The sequence below is a fragment of the Cavia porcellus genome, unplaced genomic scaffold (assembly GCF_034190915.1).
Source record: "Cavia porcellus strain 051 isolate PalLab524CR breed Dunkin Hartley unplaced genomic scaffold, mCavPor4.1 scaffold_31, whole genome shotgun sequence".
Taxonomy (NCBI): Eukaryota; Metazoa; Chordata; class Mammalia; order Rodentia; family Caviidae; genus Cavia; species Cavia porcellus.
The window spans coordinates 28,392,326-28,411,824 of record NW_026947514.1 but is presented as its reverse complement, the minus strand read 5'-3'; the positions used below and the strand labels follow the sequence as shown (position 1 = coordinate 28,411,824).

The 19,499-nt window shown below is 38.5% G+C and overlaps 1 pseudogene; it reads left to right on the top strand.

The window, feature by feature from the left end:
• Window positions 1-7,151: 7,151 nt before the first annotated feature.
• On the top strand, window positions 7,152-14,547 carry LOC100719795 (acyl-coenzyme A thioesterase 6-like; annotated as a pseudogene).
• The last annotated feature ends 4,952 nt before the right edge of the window (window positions 14,548-19,499 follow it).

Here is a 19,499-nt window from a genome sequence, read left to right as displayed (position 1 = left end):
TTAAAGGGACTACCAGGAAACTAAAAACTATCGAAAACTGGCATAACAGCTTGAAAGAAACTAAGGACAGACTATCTGAACTGGAGGGCAGATTTGTAATATGGGAGAATGAAATGAAAAACTTCTTAAAAGTAACAAAGAAACAAACAGCAATAATACAAAGACTAGAAGATGATAGGAGGATCCATAACTTAAGAATTAAGAACATAAAAGAAGAAGTAGGGACACAAACAAATGAACTACAAAAGCTACTCACAGAAATAATCCAGGAGAATTTTCCTAATGTAGCAAAAGATAAAGATACTCAGATGTATGAGGCATACAGGACCCCAGCCACCTACAACCCAAACAGAGCAACACCTAGGCATATAATAATAAAAATTCCAGATACAAGAACAGAATATTAAAAGCTGTCAGAGACAAGAAACAGACCACTTACAAGGGAACACCCATCAGAATTACAGCAGATTTCTCTGCACAAACCATCAAATCACGAAGAGCGTGGGGGGAAATAATTGAAGCTTTGAAAGATTATAATCTCCAGCCAAGATTGATATATCCTGCACAACTGTCCCTGGAAATTGATGGAAAAACAAGGTGCTTCCAGGATAAAGAGGAACTGGGGGAATTTGCAACCACCAATTCAACTCCACAAAGAGTATTGCAGGATATTCTAAAAAAGAAAAATACAAAGAATCCAGAAATAGTGGAGGGGAGGCCACAATGAATGGAGCAGAGAACAAAATGAAGAAGACAAACTGACAACTAATGACAGAAAAAGAGCTCAACAGAAATGAGGCAGAGAAGATTGGATGATAGGAACAGCTATTTTGGAGAAAATGACGTCTTAATAGGTAATACTGATTTAGTATCATCTTGTTTTGAAGTCTCATCAAGCTTTTGTTCTTCTGTCTCCATTGGTCTAAACAGATGGTATTTTATTGGATTTTATTATGTATGATAGTATAAGCAAAAACTTTTAAAGACAAGGAGATTATACAGAAACCATTGTTCATTTTCTGTTAGTTGATTCTAAATACCCTGTAATGCTGTCATTCTCTTACATGGTTTTACACTGTTTTGATATACTTGATGCTACAGTATACGAAGTTGTACTCAAGGATTTCAAGAAAAGAGACAATATGGTAACTACTTTTATGTCAGGATTATCTTGTGGTGAAACATTATTCTGCTTAAATGGTTATGTTTTGATCTGCGCTGTTTTGCTGTTATGCCCTCTTTTATCTCAATCTCCACTCCATTATTTACTTTTTTATTTTCATCCTTTTAATTAAGGGAAAAATAAATAAAAATAGCAGGATATATTATAGTAACCCACTTTGACTTTCCATTATCTTGATTTAAAGCCCTGTATTGCTCTCACCATCTTGTTTTGACTGATGTCCCCCTATTCTGTTTTGCTTGATAGTACCAGGTTCGAAAGTTTAGGCAACAGCTGTGAAGATAGTGGGATTCATTATGACACCCATTCTGGTTGACTATTACCTACTTTTGAAGACCTATAATGTCTCCAATGTTTTGGTTTTGTCGGTTTTGTTCTTTACTGTTTTGTTCAATTTTATTATAACTGATGATATAGGCAATTCTATTAGAGATAGCGGGAGGCATTATGGTAACCATTATTGATCACCTTGTATTATGCTTTTACATTATCTATTATGTCCACCCTTTTGATTTGATTGACTCTGTTCTGTTATGTCACATTTGGTTCTACTCCCTTCCAAAAAAGTAATAAGAACTGTGGGAGCAACAAAACCCAAAATGTGTAATTGTCATTGTACAAAAGAGAGGAAAAGAAAGTGCTCTAAACGATATAACTGCATGTATATTTAAGTGTATAAGATAGAAAATGATATCACTGAGTTTTATTAGATCACTGAACAGAACTGTTTGCAGTCTCACTGTTGGAATGTCCACTTTTCATGCTATAATTTTGTGACTTGAACAATTATTTTTAAGATGATAATATGTAATCCATTAACTAGTGATTTCCTACTGTTTATTTTTTTCTATAAATCTGTATAACTTGTACCCTTTCTCTGTTTTTTTCCTCCCTAAATAAAATTTTAAAAAAAAGAAAATGTGGTGCATATAATTCTATCATCTAGAAATCAGTCCCATTAACCTTTTTCCATTTCCCCCCAGGCTTTTAAATATTTCAGAAAGTGGATTCTATTGTGTGTAGTGAGCATTTTACCACTTATTATATTCTTCACAAATGATTTTTTAAACAGCATGACTTACAGTTTATAGATCACTATCACTACCCTTCATTGAACATATCCTCTATTTTGGGGGCCTTTACATTTTTGATATGCTATTGTCACAAAGTCTGGTGCTACAGTGAAAGTACTTGTCTATAGATGATTTTGTATGCATAACTGCTTTTTTTTTTGGTCCTGGTGATGGAACTCACAACCTTGTACTTGCCAGGCAGGCGCTTTGCTGCTGAGCTCTATCCCCGGCAGGGTGTGCTTATTTTTAGTAACAGATATTTTTGTGATAAAATTACTACTAGGATCAGATTTTTTTGGTTTTGGTTTGTTTGTTTGTTTGTTTTTGGTACCAGGGACCAAAGTGATAACCTTGTACTTACCAGGCCATGGGATAAGGATTTTAAATAGTTGTATGATTCTGTAGTGTTAATACCAGGAAAGATGGTCCTCCCAGATCTGAATCACTGGATGTAACAGTCCTATTTTGCATTGTACCTTTACCACCATTGGGTATAGTATGGTTGTGTATGCATATGTGTGTCTGGAATCCTTTCAATTTTACACATTTTATGCACTATGAAGAGGATTGTATTGTATGGATTTTGTTAGTCATGTTGAATATTATTTTTTTTATTGCTTGGGATTGAAATTGGGGCTTCATGCATAAACACGTGCTATGCTACTGAACTACATTCCCAGCCCATATTTTCCTTTCTTACTGGGAAAATATTTTTGTCCTTTTAGAACGCCCTCTTCCATTCTTGCACTCATCTATTTCCTATTGGCTTGTGGCAGTGTTTGTTATTAAGAAAGTAAATCATCCTTGTAAATGCTGGCCACCTTATATCAGTTTGTTATTTGCCACTTGAATTTTACATACGGTCTGTGTAAGTTTTCCAAAATGGAGTTAATGGTAGAGGCATTTTGGAAAAATGTAAAGAGTAGGCTCAGAGATTCAGTGACGGAAATACTCAAGTGTGTTCATATATACTTAGTCCACAGTAGAACATTCATGTACACATAAAATAACATAATGGTAAAACTACAAACATAGGAGCATGGTAGTTGATAAATGGCCTTAAATGTATTTAATTGAACAAGCAAGGTAATGACTTAGTTTTGTAAGAGGGAGGTGATATAATTTTACACTTAGAAATTAATACAGTGTGATGGACTCATATGGGTTCTATTGCAAAAGCAAAGAACTCTTTGGTCTATTGGAAGAGTAGACATTTTCTTTCTTGTGCACTCTATGGGACGCTGTAATTTCTTGATACTTTCTCGTGAGACCCAAGAGATGTAAAGAAGGAGAAGGATCATTTCCCTTCCTGACGGGGGTTCCTTTCTGCCCATCTCCTTGAAGGACCATTCTGCATTGACAGGGAAATGGAACCACCACTGACAAAGCCCGTGGAAATGATGGTCACCTTATGAAACAATACTGGTGTGGCAGATTCAATGAAGATGCAAAAGTACTTATCTGGCCAGATACATCTGTCCTAAATTATATCTTAGAAAACTAATGAGTACAGCCTCTGGTAATTTTGACCTCCATAATGGATCGTTTCAGATTTTGCAGATGGACTTTAACCAAGTATCTCCATGACACAGATACAAAAATGTTTTAGTCACTGTTTGCAGTTTCTCTCCCTTAGTTGACAAACCACCGCCTCAACACTAGCTGAAGTCCTTTTAGAAAATTAATCCTTACCTAGGGCAACCCCTCTAGCACCACAGCAGCCAAAGAACACATTCACTGGACAAATTAAATGCAATATGGCTGGTCTTACAACATGTCTTTGTGTTTACCATCCCTAGTCCTCTGGGCTAGTGTACCAATGAATGCTCAAATCCCAAAATTATGCAAACTTTCCATTTATCCTGGACAAGAGACCTATATACAGACCTTTTGAAACTAACAGTCACTCTTGAAATTAAATAAAATGTCCCACTCAAAATCATTAAAGGCTTCCCCAGGTACTTGTCGCTAACTTCCTTTCATCCAAAATTAGTAAAAAGTCACATACTTCTGTATTGTAAAGGTACAATGAATGTTATAAATAAGAATTATATTCTTGTAACAACAATCATTCCATAGTACTCTACTAGGAGATAAAGATTTAAAACGCCATAATGTATTAGCAAGGAGATTTTTGCCTATTGAAACAGACATTACAACCTCCGCACAAGTCCCATTCCAGGTCTTGTTGACCAACCCTTGTGCGGTCAAGATTAAAGGAATTGATTCCTGTTACCTTTTTCCTGAGTAAGGAAAATATCAGCTCTGAATTGAATCTATACTTCTGTTGATGAATTAATCTTGAAAATTTCTAGGAGTTGAGGCACTTGGGATATGTGGTAGACAGATTTCCCATGATGACCAGAGTGGGCAAATACACCCTTTCCTTGTTTCTAGATTTATTTTGTTCTCTTTTTCCTTGCAAGAACAATATACAAGTCTGCCTCTGCCAGTCCATCACCAAGGGAAACTTACAGATTGTTGGATTTGCCTTCCCAAATACTAATCAATCTGTGGCTCTAGTGACCCCCTAATTCAATGTGTAACAAATTTCACTAACATTCTAGGTCCTACAGCCTATACAAATTCTACCTCTGGAACCTCCTGAACTCTTGTCCTCTGCTTCACTTTCCTAAAACAAAAGTCTCCAAAATGAGCTGCAGGACTATTCAACAAATCATTTTCCCTACACCATTCCTTGTGTCTCCCTACCAGAAGTAAAAAAATTATTGGGACTGATTTCAAGAAAAAGGATTGACCCCAGGTTTAATTTCACTCTATACAAAAACTCATAGATGGAAAAATTATTCTTTTACTGGGTATTTTTACTACTGTACACAAGACATTTCATCAGAGGCCACCAAATGCTTAGACATTTGAGTAGCCAGGTGTACTGGCACGTGCCTGTAATCCTGGCACTTGGAAGAGCAAGACAGGAGGAAGGTCACAAACTTGAGGACAGTCTGAGCTATGCAGTGCATTTAAGAACAGCCTGAACTATATAGTGAGAGATCCTGTTTCCAAAAAAAAGAAAAAAACAAAACAAAAAAAAGAGGAGATATTTCAGTAACAGGAGACAAATGTGGATGAGGACCTTTGCTGTTAAAGCAGTCCATTTTCTGTTAATATAGCAATGTACAAGAGTCTGGATATTTTATAAAGAAAATGAGATTATTTAAGTTCAAACATATGGTACTACCTCTAGTGAGAGCCCCCTTGGCTGCATCACATCATGGCAGAAAGCATTGTGAGGGAGCAAAAATGGACTAGTTTTTAGCAAGGAGATGAATAATCTACAAATACACTGTACAATATTGATGATTTTCACAACTATAGTATTGAGTGAAAGAAAATGGGGACTATAGAAAACATACAGATTGAGGGTATAGCTCATCAGTACAGCACCTGCCTGGCAAACACACACAAAAAAAGGAAAGCAAGCAAGCATACTGTACAATTTATTCCCATAAAGTTGAAAAATTAACCTGTGGTATTTGAATCAAGACAAAGTATTGCATTGGTTTGATATTCATCGCGTCCCTCATACTAATAGGAGGTAGTGGAACCCTTGAGACGTCCTTGGCTATTGAAACTTCTTGAGGGGGACTGTAGGACCCTACCACTTCAGTGTCTTTCTTACTTCTGACTTGTGGTATGGGTTCTGGCGGGCCCCACCATGACCATCTGGCACCCTCATCAGAAGACTAAAGAAATGAGACTGCCTAAACCAAGAGTGGCCGCACACACCTGTAATACATTTCTTGAGAGACTTACACAGAAAGATGGCAAGTATGAAGTCATCCTGGACAACTTAGCAAGACCTTGTCTCATAATAAAACACAATAATAAGGGCTAGGTATGTAGCAAAAGAAACAAGGGAAGAGAAAGGAGGCAACAAAGGAGGGAGAGAGAGACAGAGAGAAAGAGAGAGAAAGAGAGAGAGAGAGAGAGAGAGAGAGAGAGAGAGAGAGAAATACAGGGAGCAGTCCAATCTTGGACTGGGGTACTCCAGAACAGTGAGATAAATAAACATTGTATCACTCTAAGTTAATTGCATCAGGTATTTTGTTGTAGTAGTGCAAAACTGACAAATATATTTTAGGAAGGAGGAAATGCTTGGAGCAAGACTAAGAATTAATTCTATGGACTTGGTAATAGTAATCACTGTCTGAATCTTGTTACTTGGTTACATGGAAAGGCATGTATGTCTGACTGTATATATGTATGTATGTTGGGCTTGTGAAAATTCACTGAACTGTATACCTGTGTGATGTGTGCCTTTTTTGTCAAACTTCACGTGCTGGATGCTAATCCCCAACGTCACAGTGTTGAGAGGTAGGACCTTCAAAAGGGATTAGGCCTCAAGGGTTCTGTCTTCCTGAGTGCACTACCCTTATAGCAGATATGGGTTAGTTATCCCCAGAGTAGGTTCCTCAAAAAGGATTAATTAAATCTCCCCCAACCTTTCTTGCATGCTCTTTTGCCTTTTGCAAAGGGATAACAGCAAGAAAACCCTTGCAAATGTGACCCCTCCGATTTGGCCTTCCAGTCCCAAGTGTAAGAAATAAATGTTTTTAAATAAACTACCTGGTTTCCTGTATTCTGTCATAGCAACATATAAACGGTCCAAGACAGAGAATATTCTTCATTGAAGGTTATTTTAAAAACTGTCTTTGCCCTCATGGAAGTGCTGGAATTTGACTTGATCTCATTTCCTCTGCTGTCACTTACCAACTGATTACCAAAGTCCACCCCCAGTGGGAGTGTTAAAGGTTCAGCTCCAAAGCCAGAACCTCACAGCCCTGACCCCTGTCCCCCACCCGCAGCCCCAGCCCCGCCCAGCCAGGAGCCAGGTTCCCTTCGCCTCAGAAGCTCAGGCACAGCGTCCACGAGCTGTTACCCGCTCAAGGTCCGAAATGGAGGCTGCACTGAGCCTGGAGCCCATGGGGCTGCTCTGGGCCATGCAGCCCGACAGGCCTTTCTGGAGCCTGCTCAAGCGGGACGTGCAGACGCCCTTCGTGGTGGAGCTGGAGGTGCTGGACGGACACGAGCCGGACCAGGGCAAGCTGCTGGCCAGCGCGGTGCACGAGCGCCACTTCCTGGCGCCCGGGGTGCGGCGCGTGCCTGTGCGGGAGGGCCGGGTGCGGGCCACCCTCTTCCTGCCCCCAGGTGAGACACTGCTGCCAGAAGATTGAAAAATGCTCTGTGGCCTAGAGACACGTGGTTGTGAAACTTCTCTAAACTGCTTGCCTTGTCCAGTGTCAGTCAAATGCTCTAAATGGAAGTTTAAATTCCATGGCCATCCTTGGAGGCATTGGCAGTGCTTTAGCCAGATGCTGAGCGGTGCACTCCACTTATATTGAGATTCTCTTCACGCCAGCCGCATGAGTGTGTTTTGAAATCCAATGATTGGATCCAGGAGCAAAAGTTACTTTTGTCGTCTCTCCAAAGAGGTTAAGTCCAAATAGAGCCAATGCCGTACAATCACTGAAACACAAAATTCCCTGACATTCCACTTCTCCCTAAAATAAATATTATCAGTGATCTCGATCTGGGTGACTTTGCCACTTCCTCTGGGGACATTTGGCAGTATCTGCAGTTTTGGTAGTCATAACCGCAGGGGGATGTGCTATTGGTATCTAGCAGGTAGAGGCCAGAGTTGCTGCTAAACATTGCACAGTGCACAGGACAGTCACCAGAATAAAGGTTTACCTTGCTTAAAATGGCTGTAGTGCTGGGATTGAGAAACCTCAGTCTGACAAAAAGGGAAGCAGGCTAGGTAGAAGTGACCTGGATATAAGACCACTTCTGATTCACCCAGTGCAACCAAATTCCTGACTTAAACCCCTACTACATAAAAATGCTAGACTTGATTGACACAGTGCCCAGAAAGCTGGAGCTGACCTCTTTGATTATTATCCAAAATAACAGACTGTTTTGTTTTTGCAAATCATCAGCAGTTCTTAACTAGAGGCTGCTGTTCTCTTCACTGTGAACTGTTAGGATGGAGTTGGATCTTCCATATTTCTGTTTCTCTATATTTCTGGAGTCTTTCACAGCAGTGTAGTAGGAGTTCAATAAATCACATTGATTAATTTGGAACTTTCTAACTTTTAATTTTAAAAAAACTTAGTTATGCTGATACCCCACACAAGTCAGTGTCTATCTTGCATTAACTATTTCAGTGTCTACTGTGTAGCCTATTTAAGCATAGACCTTGTTACACATATAGTGTAATAGACAATGCTGGGAAATGCTAAGCTTGAGATTTTGATTTTTGCAAGGGAAGTGATGGAGGTTCCAGACAGGTGAATCTTATGAATCTTTATGTATCTTATGGGAAGGTCAGTGAACCTGTGAATTTAAAAGAAAATATAAATGACTTATAATTTCTGTTGACCCATGCCTGGCTCTAACCATTTTCTGCTACATGCTGTTGTAGCTACAAGCTGTTGTAGCTACATGCTGTTGTAGCTACAAGCTACAGGCTGTTGTCACTTGGTTGTGACCTTTCTCTATAGCTGAGTTCTAAGGAGTGTTTGAGGAAAGAGGAATATAGGGAGTTTCTAGCTAGCATTTGTATGGAGTTTAATCAGACAGAAAAATAAATAAATTGACTAGGAGGAGCAAAGATGGTAGATAGATAACAACTGGCTACAGAAGCTCCCTGAGATAGTCAACTTAGAATTCAACATAATACAGAGTGGGGACCCCAACAGAGGGAGATGAATTCTCTGGTCCCAAGAAGAAAAGGCGACTTGCCAACCATCAGAGGTCCCTCGGCAACTGGCCAACGCTGTGGCTTGCCAGGGGTCCCACTGAGACTGGCCGGGGTCCCGCCACGACCCATGACCTGCCAAGCCATCCAAGGTCCCGCTGCTTCAACTCACTGGAGGTGCAGTTACACTGAGTTCGTGGGTCAGAGAGCCGAACAGAGAGCTGAGTTGGTGGGGAGCCTACACAACCTGTGGTGAGTGATGGGAGTGGAGCCATTCCATCAATAGGGGGGCTCCTGCAGATGACATTCTGGGACCGGGCAGGACTGACAAGCACAAGGGGCAGCAGTGACTTCAGTCAATTGTTCCCTTCTCCAACGGGATTGGTGGAGTGAGCTAGGCCTGGGTCACATAACCTGGGTGAGACCCAATAGGTTATCTGAGGTCAAGTTCTTGCAGTGGTAGCACACACTAACCACACTGGCCCAGTGGGGCCTCAGAGGTTTGGCTGGTCCAGAGGGGAGGCAGTGCAAAGTAATACAGTGCAGGCCACAGCAGCTTGACTGATCTGGAGGGGAGGGGCCAGCATACACTGTCCCTGTCTGCAACTCACTAGCACACTGCAATGTGAAGGGTCATCTAGCCAGCACACTTTGGAAGAATTGTAACCAACAAAGAAAGAAACTGGGGCCTCCTGGAAGAAGCAAAAAAGATGCGAAGAGGAGGCAACAACAAAAAGTCCCCAGACCCCAACCCTGGGAACATTGACACAGGACAGGTAAATACAAAGGAGAATGAGAACAGCAAACATGCAGTATCAGATACAGTGCCAGTGGACATAAAGAGATATATTCGGGACCTCATAGACAAGTTCAAAAGTGAAATATTTAGCCAAATAAAGCAATATATAAGAAGATTAGAGATACTGAGCACCCCTCAAGCAGACACAGACAGAAAAAGGGAGGAACTCAAACGCAGGAGAGAACCATTTGGTGAAGAATATAAAAAAATATAGAATACATGAAGCAGATTCAAAGAGATCACCAGGAAATTACAAACTTTATGGAAAGATGGCAAATCAGCTTGAAAGAAACTAAGGACAGATTATCCAAACTGGAGGACAATTTTGCAATGTGGGAGTATGAAAGGGAAAACTTTTTAAAAATAACAAGGAAACAAGCAGAAACAATATAAAGGCTAGAAGATGACAAAAGGATCTATAACTTGAGAATAAAGAATGTAAATGAAGAAGCTGGGATACAAACAAAGGAATACAAAGGTTATTTACAGAAATAATTAAGGAAAACTTCCCAAACATAGGAAAAGGAAATGATATTCTGATATATGAGGCATACAGAACTCCAGCCACCTACAACCAAAACAGAGCTACACCTGGGCGTATAATAATCAAGATCCCAGAAATTCAATATAAGAACAGAATATTAAAAGCTGTTAGAGACAAGAAACAGATAACCTTCAAGGGAAGGCCCATCAGAATAACAGCAAACTTCTCAACACAAACCATCAAGTCAAGAAGAGCCTGGAGCGAAATATTCCAAGCCAAGAAAGAAAATAACCTCCATCCCAGATTGATACACCCTGCTAAACTGTCTCTAGAAATTAATGGAGAAACAAGATGCTTCCAAGACAAAGAGGAACCTGGGAAGTTCGCAACCACCAATCCAACTCTACAGAGAATACTGAAGGGCATTCTAGAGAGAGAAAAGTACTAGGATTTCAGGAATAGTGGCAGAGAGGCCTCAATGTATGGAGCAGAAAACAGAATGAAGAAGATAAGCAGACAACTTGATGGCAAAAAAGAGCATAACAGAAATGAGGCAGAGAAAATTTTATTCAAAACTGATAGGATTGATAGTATCAAGTCTGAGAGTATAGGCAACTACATTGAAGATGACAAGACTCAGCAATACACATTCTGATTTGATAACTTCCGGTCTTTGAAATTATATATTATATACAAAGTTGTGTTTTTATTACTGTTATTTACTGACATATTCAATTATACTATGTCTGATGATATAGCCAATTCTATTGGAGATAACAAGAGACAACACAGGAACTATGATAGAACGATTTGTACAATGGTCTTATATGTTTATTTCATTTCGTGTGTTTATAGGAATATGTTTTGTTTTGCCTTGCTTTGTTTTGTTTCTACCTCTGATATAGAAAGGATAGAAATACATGTTAAGACTCATGCATGTGTAGAATCTATAAACAGTTTATGAGAACTGATCATATGACAATGATGAAATGAACAGATACTTTGAAGAAAAAGAGACACTAAAATACCCAGTGCTGATCCTGGAGTGTCATAATGTGAAACCCAGCAATAGTATTATTCTTTGTTCAGAGTGATATTAGCCTGCTTGGGTTTATTCAATCTCAACATAATTGAAGAGATGGATAACTGCATGTATGTTTAAGTGTATAGGATTGATAACCATACTTCTAAGTTTTTGTTGGGTAGTTGAACAGAACTGGTTGCAATCTCACATTTGAATCCCCACTTTATAAGCTCCACTTTAGTATCTTGAATAACTATTTGTAAGAAGACAATCTGTAATCATCAACTAGTGATTTCTTACTGTTTATTTTTTTCTTTGAAATTATGTGGTATTTCTACCCATTTTCTGTTTTATTTAGCCTTTCTTTAAATTAAATTTTTTTTTAAAAAAGGCACTACAGTACTCAGTGCTGATCCCAGAGTGTTATGATGTAAAATCCAGCAATACTATTATTCTTTGTTCAGAATGATTTTAACCTGCTTTAGTTTGTTTAATCTAAACATAAATGAAGATATGGATAACTGCATGTATGTTTAAGTGTATAGGATTGACAACCAAGTTACTAAGTTTTTGTTGGACAGTTGAACAGAACTGTTTGCGATCTTGCTGTTTGAATTCCCACTTTACATGTTCCATTTTTGTATCTTGAACAACTATTTGTAAAATGACAATATGTAAACATCAACTAGTAAAATAAATAAATAAATAAATCTAAGTGTGGTGAAAGAATTTAACTTGTGCCAGAAAAAGTCTTCTTCAAGCATGGACCTTGTTACACTTATAGTGTAATAGAGAATGCTGGCGAATAACATTATACCTGTAAAATAGTGTGGCAAGTGCTACTGTAAGCAAGACAAAGGTCTCATTATGTTGCTGCTGAATAAGGCCAGTGACTTTAAGAGACAGAGTGATGTGAGAAGGAACCAACTGCCTTGGAAGATGGTGGGTCTTCTTCAAAATACCAAGGGATAGCTTGTATACTTCCCATTACGCAGCTTTGCTATGGTAGGGGAGGTTCAGGCCCAGTTTGCTGATACAAACATATAAAAGGGGTCTTTAACCCCACTCAGCCTGGGGGGATCTAGGAAGGCTTTTGGAAAAGAGATCTAAATTTAGGCTTGAAGACTAAGGAGTCAATCAGATCAAAAAAAAGTGGGAGGAGAGGGAATAGTCCAAAGAACCAGCACGTATTAATATTCAGGAGCAAAAAACAAGATGCGTATTTGGAGATGGCATTCTTTAAGGTGGTACAGGCGGAGGTGAGGAGTGTATTCTAGTAAGCGCCCTATACATAGTGCATGTTACAGCTCTCAAAGCATTCTCAGGTATGATTTTTGAAGGAAATGAAAACGAATAGTTGATAGAAAATCATACATCTCATCACAGGCTATTTCTAATTTGATTTACTTATATAATATTTGTGGAAATATGTGACAAATTCAGAAGAAAATAAAGAATTTTGCGTCTCTTTTCTGTGTGTCATTAAAAAAAGATAAAACACAAGAAGCAAAAACCGTGTCTTCTTTCACTAACCTCCACTCCTAATCTTTCTAGCTTCAAAAATTTACTTGCTAACTGCCCAAATCTCAAACCCAGGTTCTCTTTTTGAGAAAGTAAAATTTCTTTGATTTGTGATGTTCTCCAGGCAAGGGCAGCTTCCCTGGGATCATCCACCTATTTGGAAGTGGTGGTGGCCTTTGTGAATACAGAGCCAACCTGCTGGCTGGACATGGCTTTGCTGTGCTTCAGATTTGAGGATCTTCCAGAATATTTGGGTGAGATCCACCTGGAGTATTTTGAAGAAGCTGTGAACTTTATGCTTCAACACCCAAAAGGTAAGGCCTGAGACTCACCTAAATGCAGAAGGACTTGGGTGGAGTGAATAAAGGGCTGGACCCAAAACCCTAGCAGGAACTGGGAGTGGAAACTATGTATGAGATGCAAGCACTCTCTTAAAGATTACCAGGACTATTATTTCCGCCTCCACTCTTCTTACCTATCTCTTAATACTTACTGTTTAGTTCTGTGTTTACATAATTCACTGAGCACTGTATTAAGAAAATACGAACCTTGAGTCCTTGTTCTATATGTGCCATATGCCTTAACATCCGAAATAAGGCTCTGGGGCTTAATTTTTCTTATTTATAGCACTGATGCAAATGCATAGTGAGAAAGTTTTTACTATAAAGAGAAATTTTTGAGACAATTTGAATAGGAACAGTGTTTTGGTGATATTAAGGAATCATCATTAATGCAAGTGTCATAATAGTATTACAGTTTTCTTTCAGCTGTCTTTGTCTGGTAGCAGAAAATTAAGACATTTTGGTATGATTATAAATGAAACGATACATACTCTTTGCTACCATCTAGGTTTAAAGGGACCCAAAGATTCTAATGTTAAGGAGGAAGGTGTACTCTTGACCCCAGTCTTCATAAATACCAAGGGATAGCTTGTATACTAAGAAATCATTTGACAGTAGAAGACACACTGGAACTTTGTAGACTGTTGCATAAGGAAAGCAAATTATATTTGAGAAAGTTACGTAACATGTAAAATTATTGCTTATGTCCTCCATTTCTAAGCTTGTTATTTTTCTCTTTTCATCAGGTGAGAGGTCCTAGTATTGGGCTTCTTGGTTTCTCCAAAGGAGGTGATCTGTGTCTCTCAATGGCATCTTTCTTGAAAGGTAGCACTGCCACTGAACTTATCAATACCTGTGTGGCCAATACAGTATGTCCTCTTCATTACAAGGATATGATTATTCCTAATCTCCAAAATGATCTAGGAAAACAAAAAATCATCGTCAGGCCTTTTGGATATGGTGGATATTTGGAACAACCCACTGGAAGAACCCAATCGCTAGAGTCTTATTCCACTGGAAAAGGCCCGGGAACCTTTCTTGTTTATTGTTGGCATGGATGATCATAACTGGAATAGTGGATTCTGTGCTAATATAACGTCTGAATGGCTACAAACCCATGGAAAAGAGAAGCCCCAGATAATCTACTATCCCAAAACTGGTCATTGTATTGATCCACCTTATTTTCCTCCTCTCATAGCATCTGTTCATGCACAGTTGGATAAAGCAACATTCCATGGAGGTGAGCCAAGGGCTCAATCAAGGGCACAAGTGAATGCCTGGCAGAAAATTCTAACTTTCTTTCAAAATATCTCAATGGTGAAAAAAAAATCTGTCAAGTGCAGCAAAATATAACTTTGCAATTGTAAATCAAATACCAGTCATAAATATCCTAATAAAACAACTTCTGTTGAGTTTTCCAGAGCATCTAGGAAACTGTATAATAAAGCAAAGCAGCTCAGGTTCCTTGTCAATTTCTACTGGGTTTTAGCCTTTGTAACGTTCCCTTATTCCCCACCAGGTCTGCCCTTCACTTTCCTGAACATTACCAATGTATAGCTTTCTTTAAACCTTAAGCAAAAGAAATGTAAAAACTGCTGGCTGAATTCTCAGGTGCTGGCCTATCTTCATCTTTGTGTCCCAATCCTGAAGGCTAAGCTTCTGTGTTGTTCTAAGTCCCATATTCACTTTGAGCCCTAACTGATCTTGTCTGAGCCTTGGGAACATGTCCAGTCGAGTCCCTTATGAAATGGATTCATTCTCTTTTTTATTCCAGTAGCAGGAATTTAATCTAGGGCCTTCACACTGAGCTAGCTACATTTCATTCATTTTTTTTAAATTTTGAGACAGGTTCTCACTAAGTGGCTAAGTTTCCCAGGCTGGGCTCTGACTTGCAATCCCCTCCCAAAGTCCTAGGATTTTAGGTGCACCATGTCTGGCTCTGCGTCTTTGCTTGTCTTGGTTTTGTTTTGTTTTTTGGTACCTGCAGTAAAACTTGAGACCTTGTGCTTACCAGGCAGATGCTTATACCACCACTGAGCTGTATTCCCCAGTCCCTGCATCCTTCTTAGTAACACATATTCCTGAAAGTTTACTCCAGAATTGTTCCTGACCTCTAAGCTAAGACGGGGACACTGTGCCTCTTGATAAACTTTCTTCATTATGTTTATCATCTCTGGATTCCCTGATTGCCTGTCTGGAGGAATGCCTTGATGTCAAGATTTTTAGAACTACAAAACCTCGTAGACTATGACCTTCATCTTTAGATGTCTTGTTATACTTGTCAAATCAAACTTCCTTCTAGCCCGATCTGCTCCTTGTTACCTTCCAACAGGAAAGGACTCATATCTGTTTACTTATACCACTGCAGATGGACCACTATCTAGAGTCTTGAGGTACCAGAGTAGAGGTTTTTCTTGAGTACAAGGAAGTTTTCTGAGACTTGGGCACAATCAAAATCTTCCACCAAATGGGAATGTCTCAGAGCCCATGACCATTACATCCTAACTAATGAAAAAAGTTCCTTAGCAGTAACTTTATTTAATCCATTATTAAAACCCTTTTGAGAAGTCCTTCACCTTGTAATACAGCTTTCTGTATGTGAATTCTGGTATTCTTGGCTTTATTTCACTCCCAGAGAGGCCTGACACTCTGTGTTCTCGGGATAGGAGAAATACCTAGTTATACAAAACTTCTAAAATTCATAAGATAAAAGCAAAGCTTAGAAATCTGTTGGAGTCGTTGAAGCTGAATACACATGCGGGGCTGTGCCATGGCCCAGGCATGGCTGAACTGAGAACAAGGAGACACCTTAGGGGGCAAGACAGGCCAGAGCTGAGGCCACTGAAAGACTTTCTGGATAGTTTTCCTTAATTAGCATCGTGTGTTGCTCAGAGGCTGTCTTGTCTTTGAACTCCTCCCAAGATCCTGCTTGGGTTTCCTGTGTTTTCCACTCAGCTCCTCCATTGTTTTGAATAAATACAGGCCACCCAGGGGTAGTCATGTGGTCAGCTATCAGAGTTATAAACTCTGCACAGGATTTTAGTTCTCCTGGAGCCTTAAAGATCATGCTGCTTGTCTCATTCATTTGAGCCTTCACCGTGCACTTGTTTGGAGGGTCAGGGATCTAGGCACTGACCTCAACAAAAAACAGTTTCCCCCAAATATTGTTATACTAAGAAACATTAAATAATATAAAAGGTGCCTCTACAGTATATGTAAATCTCAGGCTCTACTACTTACCATGTCATCTTGATTAAGTTGTTAATATTTGGCCTCTTATGATTAAATCAGATAATCTATGTAAAGTACTTAATATATTTTAAACTTTGTTTTTTAAGACAGTCTCACTACCAGTTTAGGCTAAGCTTGTGCTCTCTGATTGATCTGCAGGCCTCAAACTCAGGAGAATTCTCCTGCTTCAGCCCTCCAAGTACTGGAATTACAGGTGTGTATCACCATGCCTAGTGTCATATTTTAACTTTTAAATATTAGCTATTATTTTTTCAGACAAGAAAATTGAAATCCAGGAGAATTACGAAACTGGTTGGTGGGACAGCTGAGTCACTGTGTGTCTGAAGAGACTGGGACCTCAGCTCAGCCCAGGCAGGATTTTGATATATTGCTGCAGAAAAGCATTTCAGAATGTGTCAGTGACATATATAGCCCAATTTATTAATCATCCAGAGTTAGTAAGGGAAGCTAGGGAAGGGACTTAGACTTGAGGAGCTGAGGGAATCACAGTTCTGATAAAGATCACACTGGCCTGTCTGCAAAGGGAAGAGAGAACCCTTTAAGCAGTTTCTGGGATGGGCTAGGGTCTAGGTAATTAATATCTCAGTTCTGGTTTTGCCAGGTGGCTCTAGATAAATCCTTACTATTTGAGGAGAAATCTGGTCTCCATGAGATAATTATTTCTGCTTGGGGAAGTCTCAGTTTTGCCAAGACTGCTAAAATCCAAGATGAGGCAGATTTAGGGCTATGACTAGACTTCTAGGCACATGTTGGTAATTGAATGTTGCTGTAAATCTCTCATCTTGACTTCTCAATCTTGAAGGGACAGGAGATAGATGATGTAAATTTAGGAATAGTCAACTTTGAACAATATTGACAGTTTTTAGACAGATACTTTCTAAACAATACAGCTATGTACAGAGTCAGCAGGGATCTAAACCCAAGTTTTAGATATGTACAAAATAAAAAAGTAGTTAACAAACCGGGCATGGTGGCTAACGCCTGTAATCCCAGCACCTGGGAGGCTGAGGTGGGAGGATCGTTGTCAGTTCAAGACCAGCCTGGGCTACAAAGTGAGCTCAAGGCCAGCCTGAACTTCATAGCGAGACCCTGTTTCAAAAAAGACAAAAAAAGAAAAAAGTAGTTAACAATCGGTATCTGAGGGCTCAAGTGACTATATTTTCATAAAAGTAGTTTTTAAAACTCTGACTGCCTCAGAAAAAAACACAAATCATACTTTTAATGAGTAACAGGTTAAAGACCCAGTACTTGCTCTTTGTCCTGTGATGGTCTCAGGCTGTCCCCATGCCCCTCATTGACCATTTGGCCCTGCTGCCGTTCATCTTGAGCTATACTGTGAAGACCATGGGAAATTTAAGTTATGATCACATAATGGAGTCATCATAAGCCAAGTTGGAGAGTTTAACTTTGAAATGATAAATAAGAAATCATTTTTAGCATGATTATTTTTTTTTCAAAAGGCTACCATTAATTTTTCCTTGAGACTTAGTGGCTCAAAGCAGATTAACCCTAAAAAGGATTCAATCAAGTTTTTAAAAGGAAAACAAATAGAAAATCCGCAGATATAAGCAAGTTGAGAATGGTGGTTACTAGAGGCTGTAGATACGAGGAGAGAGTGAGCGAGGAAGATTGTAAATGGGAGTGAGAAGTGTGTGCCAGACACAGGAGGAGTAACTATGGATAATGATAATGTACTGTATATTTCAAAAAGCTGGAAGGCTTTTGAATGTTTTCATATAGATATAATAAATGTTTGAGACAAGAGCCATGTTTAACCTAATTAAAACATTACATAATATATACAATGGAAATATCACCTGGTATTCATACTGGTAGGCTTCTAGGCATTATTTTTAAATAAATTTAACAAATTAAAAATAATACATATATAACTGAATTCAACTCATTGTTCTACTTTCTTTCATAAACTCAATATCCTTGACTGTATCTATATCAGAGAGCCCACTTTGAAAGCAAATATGTGATTTGTCAACCAGTAATCATTTTAAGAATATTTGTACAAACCCATTACTTATTTCAGGCAACTGAAAACAGGATTTTTCAATTCTTCTGAAGTATATTCTTAAAATAGTGACTGAACTCTAGGAAGACAAAAGTTTGTGGATGGCCTGGTAGTTTTTCACATATTAGCATGCAGCTATGTATAAAATACAGTATTCTTGGATTAATCAATAATAATGGATTTGGAGGCAGAAATTAAATTTATTTGAGTCATTTTTCTCAAAGTGGAAGTCAGCTGTATATGTATAAGTATGACTGAAGAACCAAAGACAGGAAGAGTTTAGCAAATTGCACTGTCAATGTTTGAATGTCTAGCCACTTTTTATGCTTTGATTTTGTAACTTTGACAACTATTGTTAGGATGACAATATGTAATGTATCAACTAGTGATTTTATGATGTTATTTTTTTTGAATTCTGTATTCTACTTTTTTCTTGCTTTTTCTATTTTTTAAAATTTTCTCTTCTTTCTTTCTTTAAATAAATTTTTTTAAAAAAAGACAACAGTTTATTAGATGGCTCTAAACCAGAAATTCATGGTGCAGTAGCCATATGTTTCAGTGGCGAGTAGATTCAGAAATCAAGATGCCTGACAATTCTTGTTTTATTTATGGGTAACTGAAATACAATATTTGCAAATGGGAAGGGAATCAAGAGATGGAGGAGGGGAATGAGGGCAAGGAAAGGGGGTTAAAAAAGGAATTAAAATGTGTTATGCACATGTAATAATTCTATACTAGAAATGTAAACATGTACTGTAAACATATACTAATAAGAAATAAATTTTAAAAATTTAAAATTTCAAATATCTAGAAATAGAACTGTTTCCCAAAATACATATATACCTCTCTCCCTTGACAAAGTTTAATGGAGTATGTAAGGTAATTAACCCCACTGTAGACATGCATTCAAATAAGATATTCTGTAGTAGAAAAAAATTTTTATGTATATGACAATACATTCTTTACTGTAAAAGATTCAAGTAATACAGATAAAAGTTTCTTCACTCATTACCCAATTCCAGTCTTTTAACGAAAGTAGTTACTATTACCAACTTGAAGCATACCCTTCCAAAATCATTCA